Source organism: Heliangelus exortis, chromosome Z (genome assembly GCF_036169615.1).
Source record: "Heliangelus exortis chromosome Z, bHelExo1.hap1, whole genome shotgun sequence".
Classification (NCBI taxonomy): domain Eukaryota; kingdom Metazoa; phylum Chordata; class Aves; order Apodiformes; family Trochilidae; genus Heliangelus; species Heliangelus exortis.
Window position 1 is genome coordinate 9,160,677 of NC_092454.1, and position 16,630 is coordinate 9,177,306.

Sequence of the window (16,630 nt, forward strand, 5' to 3'; positions counted from 1 at the left end):
ACCTTGTACATGGCCCTGTAGAACTTCATCGGGATCAGACAGGCTGTTATCTATCAAAACTCAAAGATAAGAGTGCTACGAAAAGACAAGCTGAAAACAAAAACAACAACAACAACGCAAACTGTACAAAAACTTCACAGGGTTTCTAGCTTCCCTTAAGAATAAAAAGCCCAAAGGATCATTTTAGTTTGTTTGCTTTCAGTCATGAGTTAACCCCTCTCCACATTTACAGAATTTAACATTTTTCAGGTTGGAAAAGACCCTTGGGATCATCGGGTCCAACCATCATCCCTGCTCTGCAAAGTTCTCCCCCCCACACCACATCCAAGCGATCCTCGAACACCCCCGGGGTGGTGACTCCACCACCTCCCTGGGCAGCCCTTATTCCACAGCAGGAGCACTCTCTTCCCGTGAACAATTTTTCCCTCATGTCCGGTCCCAACCCGCCCTGCGGCAGCTCGGCTCGTAATTCCCTCTTGTTCTACCGCTCAGTCTCTGGGAGGAGAGACCAGCGCCGGCCTCTGCCTGCAATGTCCTCACACCTGCGTTTGGGACAAAACCCTTCCATTTTGGACCAGGGGCTTCTCGAAGGGACGAAACCCTGCTGACAAATCTGCTGTGTGCGGTACGTGCGCTGTGGTGGCCGCGGTGCCTCCGCCGCGCCGTGCCCCGGGACAGCCCCTCCTGAGGGGATGAGGGGATAAGGGCTGGGGTGGCCATGACGGCTGAGGGCAGGGGCTGAGGCGGATCAGGCTCACGGCCTTCTCCCAGCCTCTCACTGTGTCCGGATGGGAGACTCGCTGGAGGTATCCCCAAGCAGTGCTGGGACCGCTGGCTCGGACCGGGTCGGGGATCGGAACCGGGACCGGTACCAGGGTCGGGACTGAGAGAGACGCGGGAACCGCCCCTCCCGCCAAAGGGCGGGGCTCCCTCGCTCCCCGCTGGGGTGACGTCACCACCAGCGGCTTCCCATTGGTCCGTCCGGGTCAGGTGACCTGGCGGTGTGACGCCAGCGCGTCGCCGGGGCGGCGAGGCGGAGGGCAGGCAGACAAGATGGCGTCGCCCGGTGGCGGGGCTGGAGGCGGCGAGGCGGCGCGGGTTTCGTAGTGGCGGGCGGTGAGCAGTGACCGCGGGGACAGCCGGAGCCGACAGCCGGGGGCCGCCGGGCACCGCGCAGGTATCGAATTGGGACGGGGGGGGGTGGGGTGGGTGGGCGTGGGGGTGTTGGTCCCCCCTTTTTAGCCGGGCCTGGGCACCGGGCCGCTCCCCGGGCTCGTAGCCCCGCGGCCGGACCCCAGAGTGCGCCGCCGATTCTTCCGATCCGCTTCGACCGACCCTCCGCGCCCTCGTCGTGATTCAGCAGACATGGAGTGCCGGCAGGGCGGCTGCAGGGCCGGTGGCCTCCCGGGAAGGGGACAGGCGGGGTGGGGGGCCCCTCCCCCGGCCCTGTACGGGAGCGAGCCTGTGGGCGCTGCCTCAGCGAGTGGCCTTGCCCCGCCTTCACGGCGTCTCGCTGCTGCTCGTACTGCTTAAAGGAGGTAAGATGCTGCCCCGAGAGTCCAAAAGAATCCTGACCCTCTGTCCCGGATGCGGGGAGCAAAGGGAGGTCACCCAGGTGGGGTGACACTCCTTTCTCTGCCCTCCCCTGCTTTCCGGCAGCGTCAGGGACTGCTTGAGTCACGAGAATACCTTTTTTCTTAGTACTTGAGGTAAATTTGCCTTCTAAGAGCTGGCTGGTGTTGCAGTCTGACTAAACGGTTAGAGTCTATGATACCCGAAAAGTTCCTCCCTACGGTAACTAAATTTTCTGTAAAGATCTAAAACATCTGCCTTTGTCTGGGGGAGTTGCGTGTGTGTTTTTTGTCAAGCCTTCCTCCAGGTAATCTGTTCATTCCTGGGTCTTGTGCGGTGAAAACCATCGTGGTCATCTTCCTTATGCCACTTATTATTTTATGTTTCTTTTGTATTCACTCTTGGGTCGTATCTTGTAGGCTGAAGAGCCAAACATTTTGTGATTGGTTGTAACCTCAACCTCTCTGTTCATGCTTATTACCTATTTCAATATCTTTTCTAGTTAGCTATTATGCTTTTGAATGGGGAAGAAGGTCACATCTTTGTCTGTATTTGAGGTGCATGGATGTATACTCTGGATGTATGCATTGTAAGAATGCTTCAGTTTTGTAGTTTCTGACTTCCTGATAATGCCTTGTGTTCCCTTTAGCTTAGTTCTTACTGGAAGCAAATCACATAATACTACAAAACTATTTTCTGTAATTCAAGAACTGTTTTCCTGAGTTTTGATAGCTGAAAATCTATCATTTCAGAGGGAAAGTTAGGGTTGCTTTGTTTTTTTAATTAGTAAAAAAAACCCCAAACCTACAATAGATGGAAATGAGTAATCATCTTATCAAGTGTTTTTATTCCCTACAACATTCCAAATTTCCAAGCAAGCCAAAAGAAAAGTAGTCTTGGAAAATCTTCTGACGCTGATGCTGTCTCGTTAGAATAGAGATAAACAAGTGGACTTTGGCACTTGCCTGTTCAACTACTATAGCTACCATCCCTGACTTGGTAAAATGTATTTGTGTCACATTTAAGTTAAGCACTTTAAGGTCGATATTTCCAAGTGGCACATGCATGTTGCCAAAATAAAGAAAGCTGAGCTGTGGTGTAACTTCAGTGGATGTGCTGCTCATAGAAGGGAAAGTGCATCTCAGCTTGTTCCCGTTTTTAAGAGGCTTTTGTGTGAGCCTGGTGAGGGGATTCTTACTCCAACTGTGATCTATGGGGATAGGGAAAAAGAGGAAGAGGTGGTACTGAGATTATCCAGACATTTTACTTGCCTTCCATCCCTTACCATCCTCAGAACGTGGGACTTTTTGACTCTGTGCAGGCATTCCTGCCAACTTCTGGCTTCCTAGGGCTGAGCCTGCATACCTGCAATAGCATCTTCCAGGGAAAAGGTTAAGAAACTGTTTTGGCCTTCCCCTCTCCTGTTTTTCGTCCAGAACAGGGCTACTGCCCTATCCATGGGAGGGGGATGGGGCTGAGATGGTACTTGTGGCAGCAGCATAGCTGGGTTGGATTGATCTGTTCAGAGCCATGTGCAGGCTTTGATGTCAGGCTGCACTACTGCTGCTTAATGGCATCAGTTTTCTGTATTTGCAGAGCTATGACTCAAAAGTGGCAGTGAGGCTGTAGATCACAGCTGCAGCTGGGTGATGTAAACCTTTTAGGCAAAACCTTTATTCTAAGGATAGAAGGAGAGAAAACATGTAGCCTTTAAAGTTAGGTTTTGCTTGGGGCTTTAATTCCAAAAAAAAAACAAAAAACAAAAACAAACCCTGAAAGTGATTGCACTCCCCTTATCTCACAGGCTCAACCTGGCCTGGAAGTTTGGCTTTCTTTTTTTCCTTTTTTCCTTTTCTTTTTTTCCTTTTTTCTTTTTTTTAATTTTTTTCCTTTTTTCCTATCCTTTCCTCCTTTCCTCCTTTCCTCCTTTCCTCCTTTCCTCCTTTCCTCCTTTCCTCCTTTCCTCCTTTCCTCCTTTCCTCCTTTCCTCCTTTCCTCCTTTCCTCCTTTCCTCCTTTCCTCCTTTCCTCCTTTCCTCCTTTCCTCCTTTCCTCCTTTCCTCCTTTCCTCCTTTCCTCCTTTCCTCCTTTCCTCCTTTCCTCCTTTCCTCCTTTCCTCCTTTCCTCCTTTCCTCCTTTCCTCCTTTCCTCCTTTCCTCCTTTCCTCCTTTCCTCCTTTCCTCCTTTCCTCCTTTCCTCCTTTCCTCCTTTCCTCCTTTCCTCCTTTCCTCCTTTCCTCCTTTCCTCCTTTCCTCCTTTCCTCCTTTCCTCCTTTCCTCCTTTCCTCCTTTCCTCCTTTCCTCCTTTCCTCCTTTCCTCCTTTCCTCCTTTCCTCCTTTCCTCCTTTCCTCCTTTCCTCCTTTCCTCCTTTCCTCCTTTCCTCCTTTCCTCCTTTCCTCCTTTCCTCCTTTCCTCCTTTCCTCCTTTCCTCCTTTCCTCCTTTCCTCCTTTCCTCCTTTCCTCCTTTCCTCCTTTCCTCCTTTCCTCCTTTCCTCCTTTCCTCCTTTCCTCCTTTCCTCCTTTTCTCCTTTTTTTTATTTTTTTCTCCTTTTTTTTATTTTTTTCTCCTTTTTTTTATTTTTTTCTCCTTTTTTTTATTTTTTTCTCCTTTTTTTTATTTTTTTCTCCTTTCTATTTTCCTTTTTTTTTTTTTTTCTCCTCTGTGTGCACAGTGGATATGAGGAGTCAGAGAAGATGTTGCTTTTACTAAGATCAGACACTATGCATATCAGGGGTAAGCTGAAACAAAGATAACCTGAAAACCAAGGAAATCTGTTGTAAATGAATAAATGCTATTTTTTTCTTAAATGAACCGAATTTTATTCTTCAGAATATTTTAAGCATGCTGATCAGTGTACAAAATGTACTGATCATGGGGAAGACTTCCTATACAATTTATGTTGATGAATGGAAAAACCTCGATAATGACAAATCACCAAAACCTTCTGGAAGAGCTTCATCTCCATTGTTCACACGGTGTTTTGCAGTTGTTAGAGACAAAAATCTCTAATCACCAGAAGAGGAGTCAGGCTCTGGGACTAGTTCAGCAGACCATGTTATCTAACCCTCTTAAAACTCAAGACTGCCAGAGCTTTTGCTGGTAGGAAAAGTGCTATAACACCACAGAAGGTACCACTATTAATTTTTAACTGTGGAATCTTAGGGTCTTTTGTTGCTTCCACAAACTTATTGAATATTGCTGTCAATATCCAATCTCTGTATTGTAGGTTTTTTACTACAGCTTCTTCATATGTTTTACAGTTCTCTGTTGAATATTTTGTTAAACTGGCCTGTGAGAAACTTAGTTTTATGTACAACACAGAACTTTTATCCAGTCTTCTGGCATTTTTTTTCTAAGACAATCACTCCCAGTCTTTTCAGTTATAAATTACAGAGTTTCAACTGTCATTTTGCAAGGATTAAAGACACTGCTAACTATTTTAAATTGATCTATGTAATGCAGATCAGTGTACATGTAGAGCTCTAGTGGAGCTGAAACTGGAAAGCTCTGGAAGATGTTTTGAAAACTGTTGTTTGAAGAAAAGCCAAAGAAGAGTTGTTTACAAATTATAAATAGCTTTCATGTTTGAAAAAGTAGGTCTTCCAACGTGTATATCGGGAGTTGATTTCCCTTCCCTGTGTTGTGCCTGCTTGATCTGGTAACTAGGAGGGCAATGCTATTGATCTTGCAGCCTGTTCCACTCTACAGTCAACCACTGGGACTGCAGGTGGTCGATACAGGCCTGAGCTCACAGTTTTTGTATGTTAACTACTTAGGTAATCCTCTGCGGTATGCAAGTGCATTGCTTAATGCTTTGACCCTCTGACTTGGTTTGAATAAGCTCTGTTCTGTGTCCCTGCTGACCTTTTGCAGTCAGTGAAGTCTTGTACTGAGCTCTCCTCCCCCTCTTAAATGGTCAGATTTGCTCCAAATCCTTGTTTGGTGAAGATGTTTTCTTAGATGTTGAGAAATACTGTCTTTCCTGTGGCAGGGAAGCTCTGAAAGAACAGCTTGTATGTACAGACTCAGTGGTTCTGGGTTTCTTTTTTTTGTTGTTTTTTTTCCTCATCTAAAAGCTACAAGGTCTTTTCAGAATTCTTTAAGCTTTCAGTGTATTTGGAACACAGAAATATATCAGAGGGAACAGAGTATCATTACTCTGACATAGTGTTAAAACTTCTTTTGTAGCAGGCAAGGTAGGTTGCTTCTCAGTACCACGCTGAATTAGCAGCATTATAGTTTCTAACTAAGTGGCCAAGTTCAAATGGAAATTCGGAGATTGCATTTTCTCAGCTGTATTTTGTGTCAAACCCTTACACCAGTGTAATGTTCTCAGTGTGGAAATCAGAACATGAGTCCTGCCCAAGTAGTATTCAATTCCTCAGCTGAAAGATGGTCTGAATACGAATATACTTAAGCTACTAAACTCTTAGTAGTTACTATCTTGGGAATGAGTAACAGAATAAACAATTGTGAGCTCCTAGTTAGTCTGGTCTATGTTGCTGGAGATCAGTGTTCATAGAAGTTACTAGAATATATCTGAGATTTGATTTAAGCCCTTTCCTAATGTATGTGTTTGTGCTTGCATTGTTTGGCACCTCTAGCCAGTAGCAGCAGATGAAGTCATGGTGAGATGAGTGATGAGATTTATCCCCTGAGTTTGGGAGGCTGGATTTCTTGACAATGGGTGTCACCTTCCACCAAGTTGACTGTTAGCACTGTGCTAAATCAAGACGTAGGGATGTGCTTATGTGTTTTAATTTGATTTGCCTCATAAATTCTGAATTCTGAAGTAAAATGGGATTCCTAGTTTATAAACACTCTGCAAAGTAATTGTTAAAGTTTCCTTTTCTGATACAGCAAAGCCACACCGGGTTCCACCCAAATGACTAATCCTATCGTGGTGTCTTTGCACAGTAATCTACAATAACTTCAGATAGAAATACAGCAAGCAAATGTAGTAGTGAAAGGGTTTATGTGAATAAAATAACTCTTCACCTGAAATAAAATTGTGGATGGTGAAAAAATTACAGAAAAACTTTATGCTTCATGCCCTCTGAGAAAATAATGTGTTCCTAATCTTTTAATTAAGTATTAGGTCTCCATAAGCAGTTTGTTGCTGGTCTGTTTGACTTTTTGGTAGAAAAAAGCTGAAAAAAATACTGATTTTCATTTTGCTTACTGCATTTTTAGCAGTATAAAAAGTGCTTAATTGTGCTTTCCAGAAAATACCTTCTAGGCTCTGTTTTGGGAAGAGAGGGAGTGAATAAGTGCATCCCTTAAATCAGGTGGTAGCTGGAGTTTTGAAGACAAATCAATAGAAGAATTGTGGTACCATCAGTTAACTTTGCACTCAAGAGCAGTACTGAACCATAAGGATTTGGGGGTGGCATGTGCAGATTTCACTATTACATGCCCCCTGGGATTTGTAAGTTCCTTATAAACCTGCTCTAAACCTATTAACCAAGCTGTAATTCTATCAGTGGCCATTGCTGGTATTGAGCTCTGCCAGCCAATTACTTTTAAAACTAAACATGTAACTGTCTGAGGTATTGTCTTCTATGCACTGTTCTGAGAATAAAGCAAAGAGTATTTTTGTATAATATGATTATTTACCAAGTTTTAATCAGCCAACCGTTTTTGCAGAGATGCGTTTCAGGGCTCTTAGGAATAGTCTTGTGTTTTCACGGTTCTTTTAAGATAGTGAACTGTCCCTAGGAGAACATTTGCTAGATTCTGATGAGCCCCACAGCAAGGGACAGTTTTTGAAATCCCTGCTGGCATATTTTTTTTGTTAGTAGAAGGGAGCGTAGTACTTTTCTGCTAACTTACTTGGAAGTGTTTTGATAGGTGGTAAAAATCCCATAATTTATTCATAGGTTGCTGAATTCGCTGTGCTTAGTAATATAATTTGTTTGCAAAAAAAAAAAATCAACAGTGGCAAAAGCAAGAAACTTTTTCCTTTATTTACTTGCATTTTTTTCTAAATTTGTTAACGGAAAGCTAGGAAATTGAAGTGTGGATATAAATGTAATGCTGTTTTGTAATGTCTTCTACATGAATATCTTCAACTGGAAGAAACTTTAATAAATACAGCTTAAAAAAATTCACAAGCTTATGAGGTAATGGTGCAAGATAAATGGAAGCAGATGAAAGTGAAGAAGCAGGATGTAGCATAAATGGCTAAGCTACCACTAGAGCTGTATTCAGACTCTAGAAATACATATTTGGTTGACACAATGGCTGTCAAATCTGCTTGTGTGACATGATAACACAGTAATTGTCATACCTGAATCTTAAGTTACAAAAGAAAATATATTATCTCTGCTGAGCAATGGTCAGCTCAGCTTGCTGCATTGTCACAATAATGATGGTCTTCTGAGACAGACCTTTTGTAGTGTTAGCAGTCCCATTTTGTTGCCAGGCTGTTAAGTGTCTGGAGAGGAAAAGCAGTGGGCATGGCTGTTGAATTGTCATGAGGCAGTCTCATCCATAAACCTACTCTGATCTAGTTACAAAACAGAAGTAAAGCTAGATTGCTGAAGCTGAGTCAGATGTGTCAACATGTCCCGAGGAAATGAAGCTAATGTGTCTCTGAGGGCTGCTTTTGGGCATGAAATGAGCTTTTTCTGTTTAGTTATTCATTGCTTTAAGTGTTTCAGGTGTTGTTGTTCATCACTGTAGCTGTTGAAGAAATTCCTCATGTGCAGGAAAAAAGTTTATACCACTGAGAGAGACTGGAGATAATGTGTAACAGAACTGGAGACTTAAATGGATTTGAAGTAGTAATTTAGAAATGAAGTTTAGTCTAATCTCCCAGTTTTCTTACTACCAATCCAGAAGAGCATCCTTAAGGCTCTTGTAAGATGAAAAGCTGAACAGGAGTGATATGATAGGGAAAACTAGGGTGGGCAAAGATATTGGTCCAAACCTGAGAGAATGCAGTGAGATTCCTGGAATAGCTGTGGATTTGGTATTCAGGAAATACAAGTTCTGTTCTGGCTTTGTTGCTGGCTAGGCTGGGTGGCTGTGGCATACTGCTTCAGCTTTGTGCCTTGTTCCACACACCTGCAGAAGTGGGATAGTTTTTACTGCTGTTTCCAGATGCCTCCACAGCTGTTTTGAAGTCTCATGCAAGAACTAGGTGGTGCTGAGTGTATAAGGGAATTTTGGCAAAACTACTTTCTGCTCAAGGGAGAGGTAAAGAATGAAAAGGCTGAGTGTAAAGGTGTTCAGCCTCTGCTTGTAACCTAGATTTCATCTGAAAGCAGTTTCTGTGGCTGTGGCTTTCTTTTCCATTCCACTTGAGCATGAAACTCTAGTTCAGCCTTCACATGCTCTTCTCTTTGGAAGGTTTGTGTGTGTGTGTTACTCCCAGTATCTTGTGTTTGAATGTTGCTCTGTACATTGCTAAAGGATCATTCTGTGTTTCTAGAATGATGGTTTCTTTTCCACACTGGCCCTTAAACTCACGTGCTCTAAACATTAACTGTGTGTGTAATATTGCATTGCTGGGTGGTCAACTGCAAAGTAGGATAAATATATCAAGTAGAAGCAGTCCTAAATAGAGGGGTCTTTGCTTTTGGAGAACTCCCAAATCAAAAGGCTGCAATGAAGATTTTGCTTCTCAGGAGTGGAGTACGCTACCTTCTGATGGTGTAGGCCACTGATATTCTCTAATATAAAACATATCAAGCAGCTCTGCTGCTTTTCATATTCCCGTTTTGTAGTACATTCACTGTAGCAGAAGGCAGCCTCAGTTTCACTTCTCTGCACTAAGGTAGATTGCAGCTTCTCTGCACTAGACAGTCTCACTCAAGACAGCTTAGCTTCCTGTGTTCTCTCTGAACTCTGCTCCAGAAGTGTACTTGGTGTGGGCACCACCTTTTTGCTGTGCTTGTTCAGGTGCTGGCTGTTGTTTTCCGATTTTTTTTTTTTTTAATAGCCAAACAGCCAGTAATACTTTTCTTCTTGTGGCCTTTTTAAAGAGCAGAACTTAATCCTTGCTGCCAGCTCTGGCTGTCTCTAAAGTTAACACCTAATTAAAGTGTAAGTATTCACCTTAAAACTGTTACCTTCTCATTATGCTCCATGATGCACTAGTTCTGTGTTTAATTAAAATGAATGCAACATGCTCATTCTAAAATACAACTTCTGGTAGTGGAATTTAATTCAGTGTTGACTACTCATAGTATTTCCCATCTAGGTAGTCTTTTTAATGCAGATGTGTAGTCCCATTTCGACTGGGTGTGGAAAGAAAAAAAGAAAGGCCTAATTGGTACTGGATCTGGAGATGAAAAAGAGCAAGATTGGTTCTTATTTAGGCATTACTGCAATAGGATCGTATTTTTATTAGCTTGATTAACTTTTTTTATATCAGTTTGATTCCTTTATTATGTTGAGTTAGTCTGGGAGGATGTGTATGTCCTAACTCAGTGAACATATAAAAAGAGCTGAAGTGAATGTTAACCTTTAAGAGTGACTAGATTGGATTTTACTTTGTCTGTAAATTTTGTCCTTCATGGCAACAAAACGTGAACTTTTCAGATGTGTATTTCACTATATGCTTGTTTTCTTGTCTTGGCCTTGATGAGAAGAGTTGGATGAAGACAGATACCTTTTAGCTAAGTAGGAGTGGCATATGAAATAAGGACAAAATGATCTAGCAGGAATGATCCAGCGTGGATCTGTCAAGATAAAGACAAACTTAGCTTATGAGCTATGTTTTAAAAATCAGGAAGGTTTAAGATGCTTTAAGTTTTATGTTGTCACTTTGCAGAAAAGTGTTTTGGTGACCACATTTTTCCAGGTATGCTGTTACCAACTTTTGGGTGCTTCAGTTGTTGGAAACAACTTTCATGCATCTCAAAGTATGTGTTTGGTGAAAGAGTAACTTAGGGTGAACAGGGGTGTTGCCTGGGAAATAGGCAACATTGAGAGGTAAAACTGCAAGAGGGTAGATTTAGATTGGGCATAAGGAAGAAATTTATTTACACTGAGAATGGTGAGACACTGGAGTCCCCCAGGGTAATTTTGGGTAGCCCGTCATTGGAAGTGTTTAAAGCCAGGTTGAACAGGACTTTGAGCAGGCTGCTGTGAGAATTGTCCCTGCCTGTGGCAGGGGGATTGAACTAGATGAACTTTGAAAGTCCATTGCAACTCAAACTGTTCCATGAGTGGCAGCTTCTAAACTCAATACATTTCCAGGAAACTTGCATTCTCAGGGTATGGCTCTTTTATTTGACAGAAAATTAACTGTTAGTGAAAAACAGGGATGTCAGATAGCTGGAGAAGTTCTGCTGTTTAAAGTACTTTATGGGAGAGAGATCCTGCAGGAAGTGGGAGAAGGTTGTTGATGGCCTTTTATGTATTTAAATTGCTTGGAATGAGTGCACAGTTGGGATTTGAAGCAGTAGCTTCCGTGCTGAGTTTAAGGTTTTAGCATGCTGGCTGGGAGGCAGGCAGAGTTGTTTGTAGGTGGAATGGTTAATTTAGCAGGCTGTATTTTCTGCCAATGCCATACTGAGTTTTCCTGAGAAAATATTAAATGTGTGGTGAGAGTGGGTAGTGCATGTGACCCTAGTTTAAGAGGAAAGATTGAATATAATGCCAGTCCCATTATTCTTCTACAGTGCAGTAGACACTTATTATGTCTGACTTAAGATATATGAAATGGCAAGTGATGTTTGGCCTGCTGACAGATTTTATTTTTCTTTTTTAAAACTTCTGTTCAATTTGATTTGTTGCTAGATGTTTCTTGTCTGCTTTGTTAAAAGCAATTCCATAAGCATTTGTATTTCACCAAATTTCTAACCGAAAAGATAGCTGTCAATAAAAAGTACCAATTCTCTTCTGAACTTTAGCAGGGGGAAGGTGACAGTTGTGTAGCTTTTTTAGAGTGGATTTTTTAAAGTAGTGTAATATCATTGCCAGAGTGTGTTAAAATGGATTAAATTATTTTTAATCAGTATATATTTAAAGAATACAGATTGCTTTCTGCAATAAAATAAGTAGAGTTCTTGTGTCAGTATTGGGAACAGGTCCTCGTATGGTCAAGAGTTGAACTCATTTCTACATAATATAAAATCATCTACCTGAACACTTCTTGTGGTCAGAGAGCAGCAGAAGAAAAAGCTTGAAACTGCATAGATTCCATTGGTTTTAGATTAATGACAAAAGGCCTTTTACGGTGTTATGTTTTCAGCATTTTGGGAATGTTTGTCTAGCTCTCCTCATTCATAACTGGGGCAAGTCTGAAGTATTAATAATATTCAAGTACTTCAGAGTCAGCTTGTTCCATACTGAAATATCTTCCACAAATAGAGCAGCATTTCAATAATCTTTTACTGCTCTGAGTTCCAGACATATATTTTAAATGTGCAGGGTATTTCAGTATTTCTTTACCAAAAGAACAGAATAAGAGGCCTGTTTGGTTGTCAAAGCTAGCAGTGTTCTCTAACTTTCAATCTCTCTGATTTGAGAAGGGTTTTAATGAAATACTAACTTTTTTCTAAAAGTGCTAAAAAAGTACTGCACATGCCTAGCTCTGGCTGGTGCTAAGTTTACTGTTAAAGATTTGACTCATTCATAGTAGTATGAAGTCTTGTGCTAATTATGTTGAAGTAGTTATATTTGTTAATAGTTGCTAGATGCTTTCCATTTAACTATTTTCAGCTCTCGGATGTGGTAGTTGTTTAATATCCAAACTTTAGATACAGGAAAATAATAATTACAAACAGTTGATCTGCTCATCAAATTTGTGACTTTTTTTGTTACTGCATTGTGACATTATTCTAGCCCTCATTAGTGGTATGAGTGCTGGATCATCTTTTCTCACATTTTTCCTGGAATGTAGGAGTTGCACAGCGTATTTATATTTTCTGCTGTAGATCATGCAGATGTCTGTGTTGCTTCTGTTGTATCTCAAAGAGGAGAAGTTGGCCCTTCTATTTCTAGTTTACCCCCTGCTGGCGATGTTGTAGCTTTTAGATTAGTGAAGCTGATCTCAAAAAGAAAAAAAAATACGCCAACCTGCATATTTTTTCCTTTGCTTTTCTTTTTAGATGATGTTTAAATAACTTGGGTAACGACCACTGGTGGGAACCACACTCTAAAATCCACATCTGCTAGTGTGATACACAGAGCCTAGGGTCCCCTTGTTTGCTGAGTTTGGAAGTCAGACCAGTCTTGGTTATTAGTTGCAGGTGGTTTTCTTTTGTGACAGGACCCTCTTCTTTGGAAAAAAAGGTTTAAAAAGGTCACCCATTTGCTGCAATACTTTACTGTGAGTTTATAATGGGTGCTTCTTCTATGCTCTTTGTTTGGCATTCCAGTCTCTGGACAAAGCAAAAAATTTGCACTGATCTGCCTTGAACACAGGACTGTCTGTACATTATTTTCAGGTTTTTTATGCTGTTGGCAGACTTATGCCTGACAGACTTGTAGATTTGGAGGCTTTTGTGGTGCTTAAGCTTTTCCTTCATTGGGCACTTGTATGGTTGGTAAGTAATTCAGGGACTGAAAAAGTGGTTAATTAGTGTATTGAATTTCTTCAGACAATGGAGGTTTTTCCCTTATTTTTAGGTGAAATGTATGTCAAATTACCTCATGTCCCAAATACACTTAACATTGTAAAGGAGGCATAAAGCTGTCCATTGTTGTCTAAGAGCCTTAAATCATTAACTGTCCCAAAACTGCATGTTTTATCAAATGAAGTGTCTTTAATGAACTTTAATTGGGACTAGACATGAATATAGCTGTTTAACTACAGGTGTGTAATATTAGTTCACTGAATCCACATAGAACAACAGAGTGAGAGAGCTGTGCTTCATTCAGAGCCAGTGGAAGAGCTATGTCCTGCTTTAACTTCCCATTGATTGATGTGTACTGAAGCAGAAGTTCTAATTGCCCGTGATGTCACATTAAGCAGCCACACAGTTTGAAGAATCAATTTCTTCCAATGTTTGTCCACTTGCTGGGGAGGTGCTATCCAACATCTGCATGTAAAGCCCTGGAATGAATGTTAATGCAATCACTAAAGAGTGTTGTCTTTTAATCCAGTAGTGTTATCTGCAGTAGTAATGCCCCTACTCTTCAGGGGCTCTTTTCTCCCTTTCCTTCCTAGTCACATATTCTGGAAATGTTTATAAAGTGACATTTTTCTGATCCCTGTCCCTCTACCCCTCAATGCGTCCACTGGAAATAACAAACTAAATTAGTTTGATGTTCTAGGTTGTCTTTCAAAATTGAGATCTCTCATCACAGTTGTTTGGGTTGTTGATCTGTGGTGTGTGTATGCAGCAGAGATACCTCCTGACTTCCTCCCTGCACCCCCTGTTGTCAGGGTAATCCTTAGTGTGCATTTAATTGAATGTAGGGTGACCACTTGTACCCCATAAGATGAAGTCATGTCATGAGATAAGTTCTAACCAGTGGCCAGTGATTGTTTATTGGAAATTCCACACCTGCATTTGTTTCAAGGAGGGTCTGGCTTGTTCTTTTTGACCTCTAGACCAAGAGCCTTAATACAGGCTCCTGGACTGCTGTAGCACTTAAAGAAAATTACTGTAGATACACTTAAAAATTTTTTTACATTAAGATTAGTGAAAATTACGAGCTTTTTTAATTCTTTTCTTTTTTTCTCCTGCAGGGCATGTAGTTGCAATTTGTCAAATCTAATTTTACATCAAATTCGTCCAAAATGCTGTAATTAGGGCTCAACAGGATCACACTTTAGGGAAGTGGAGTACCTCTGTGTAGCTGACAGCTCTTTGTTTGCAGTGCTTTTAGAGGTACAAAGCAGAAGCATTTGCTGCAGAATTGAGGGTGATGTCATCTGTTTGGACACTGCAGTAGATGAACACGGAATCTGTGTTGTGCTGTAGTGAACTTCTGTGATCAGCTTTGTACAACCAGTCTACATAAGAAATCTGAATTGCACAGCAATGATTGAGCATTTACATAGGTGGGAAGCTTTGGTATGAGAATCTTAAATATTCTTTTATCTTAGGAACAGGCACTGTGTGCTTCTGCTTTTGTTGCAGAGGCTGTATACGGAATCTTGATGTTGCCCCTAGCCTTTCACTGGAACTGGAGCAAGTAGGTACAGTGAAAACTTAAACCACTGTCTATATCTGGAGCACCTGGAACAGTATTCCTGATCTGTGGGATACCTCAGTCACTTGAATCAAAATGTGTTTCACTGTTTCTCAATGTAAAATCAGTAGAGGTTAATGAATATGATAGAGGCAACAAAGGTTACATTTCTGGAAGGGGGTTTTGTTTCTGGTTTTCAGAGTGAATGGATGTATCCTCTGTTCTGTGTGCTTAGACTACACAGTATGTATTAGCAGGCAAAATGAAGTTTCACCATCAAGCCTCTGTTCTCTGAAAATCATAGATGTGCAGAATTTATCATGCTTGGTAACCTGATGCATTTTGGTTTCCTCTGCCCCATAATAAGTATATTTATCATTTATCTGAATCTTAGGCAAGAGTTACTTCAGAGAATTAATGTAATCTGAAATCTAAACATACTTTCAGCACAGAATGAGGGATATGGCAGCAGGAGATCAGTTCTTAGAATCATAGAATGGTTGAAGTTGGAAAGGACCTTTTAAATATAACCTATTTCAGTGCCCCCCCCTCTGCACTGAGCAGGTTCATTCTTGTTGACAAATTGTTCAGTTGGCTTGAGTTACCACTAAGAAAGCTCCCCCAGGTACCATTAGGATGCAGTCAGAATTCTTCCAGAAGAAAAGAAATGTAGATACAAACTTCAGGGAAAACAGCAATAGAGGGGACATGGAAATAATAATTAAAAAGCTCTTCAGCTTCCCAGGAGCTCCCCAATAGTCACTCTTGGTAGTAATTGTTTTTCTCAACTGTTGATGAGTCCATCCCTTCAGTATTTCTTGACTGTACCAAGTCACACTTCTGTGTTCTCCTTGTTGTCTGGCAGAACAGCTAAGTAGATACTCAGGCTTAAGTGGGTGATGTGTCAGGTGTACTGTCTTTGTCATCTCTGTTCTCTCCCTTCAAGTTGTTTCTGTCGTCAGTTTTGTCCTGTTACTTTTCTGTTCTTGCATTTTGTCTGTTCATTGTTTTGGTTTTTTGTGGGTTTTTTGTTGTTGTTGTTACTTGTACCCGCCATCCCTTTCTGTCATCACTCTGACATCCTCTGCTCTCATCCTGGGCTCTGCTGTACTGTTGTTCCTCTGGATGACTGGTTTTAACAATTTCCTTTTGCCTTAGTGTTAAGTGAAAAATTAACATACAGAGAGGAAGAGAAGAGCTTACATCAGTTTGCTTTCAGTGGTTACTGTTCAAGTTTTAAGCATTTGTAGCCCTCATCTTCTCTTAAGAAGGTGAGCCAGAACCAAGAAGGAGGCAATGAAGCTAAGGAAGTCTAAATTTGCAGAAGAGAGCTTGTAGGTGGCTATAAGAATCAGTTACCAGCCATACATAAGTAGTAGCTAGAAGAAAGACAAACTCAGATAAATTGAAGGAAGTGTGTAGAGGCCTTGTCCCTCGTCCAGCTCTGCTGTAGCAGTGGTGGACAGTGGGCAACCACCAGAGATGCTTGCAGGTGGTGCATCACAGTCTCCAGAGGACTCATGAGGCATGTGAAGGCTGTGTTATTTCACATGGGGCCTATTTGTTTGTTGGTTTTTGGTTTTTTGGTTGGGTTTTTGGTGGTTTGTTTGATTGGGTTTTTTGTGGGGGTTTTGTTTTGTTTTGTTTTTTGCAATGGCAAAACAAGTCGATGTCTTAATTGCTACTCTTGACACAGAGAAACTGGCAACATAGCAGCTTGTCAGACACCGTCATCCAGGTCTGAAAGGTGCAATTTAAATCATGTGCTGTAGTCTTCAGTTCAGTCTCCTCCTTTGTGGCAGTGGGACTGCTAAAGCCCCTTCAGCCCCAGTAGCTGTACCAGGTGGTCTTATAGCTTTGCCCTTGACAGCCTTCTTGGATTGGGCAGGTCTGGCACTGTTTCACCTCCTTTTTTTATGTCTTTGAAGCCTCAGTGTTTTATCAGTTTCTGAGGAGCAGTTGC

General features: G+C 41.7%; 1 protein-coding gene across 2 annotated transcripts in view; it reads left to right on the forward strand.

Annotated features, from left to right (window-relative positions):
• The first annotated feature begins 980 nt into the window (after positions 1 to 980).
• Positions 981 to 16,630, forward strand: part of UBAP1 (ubiquitin associated protein 1) — a 37,808-nt gene continuing 22,158 nt past the window's right edge. The window contains exon 1 of one of the 2 annotated variants that reach the window (XM_071729839.1): positions 981 to 1,177. The gene's annotated coding sequence lies outside the window, so the exon portion shown is untranslated. Of the gene's footprint in view, positions 1,178 to 1,258; positions 1,539 to 16,630 lie in introns of those variants that run through there. The other variant, XM_071729840.1, reaches the window with a different exon arrangement.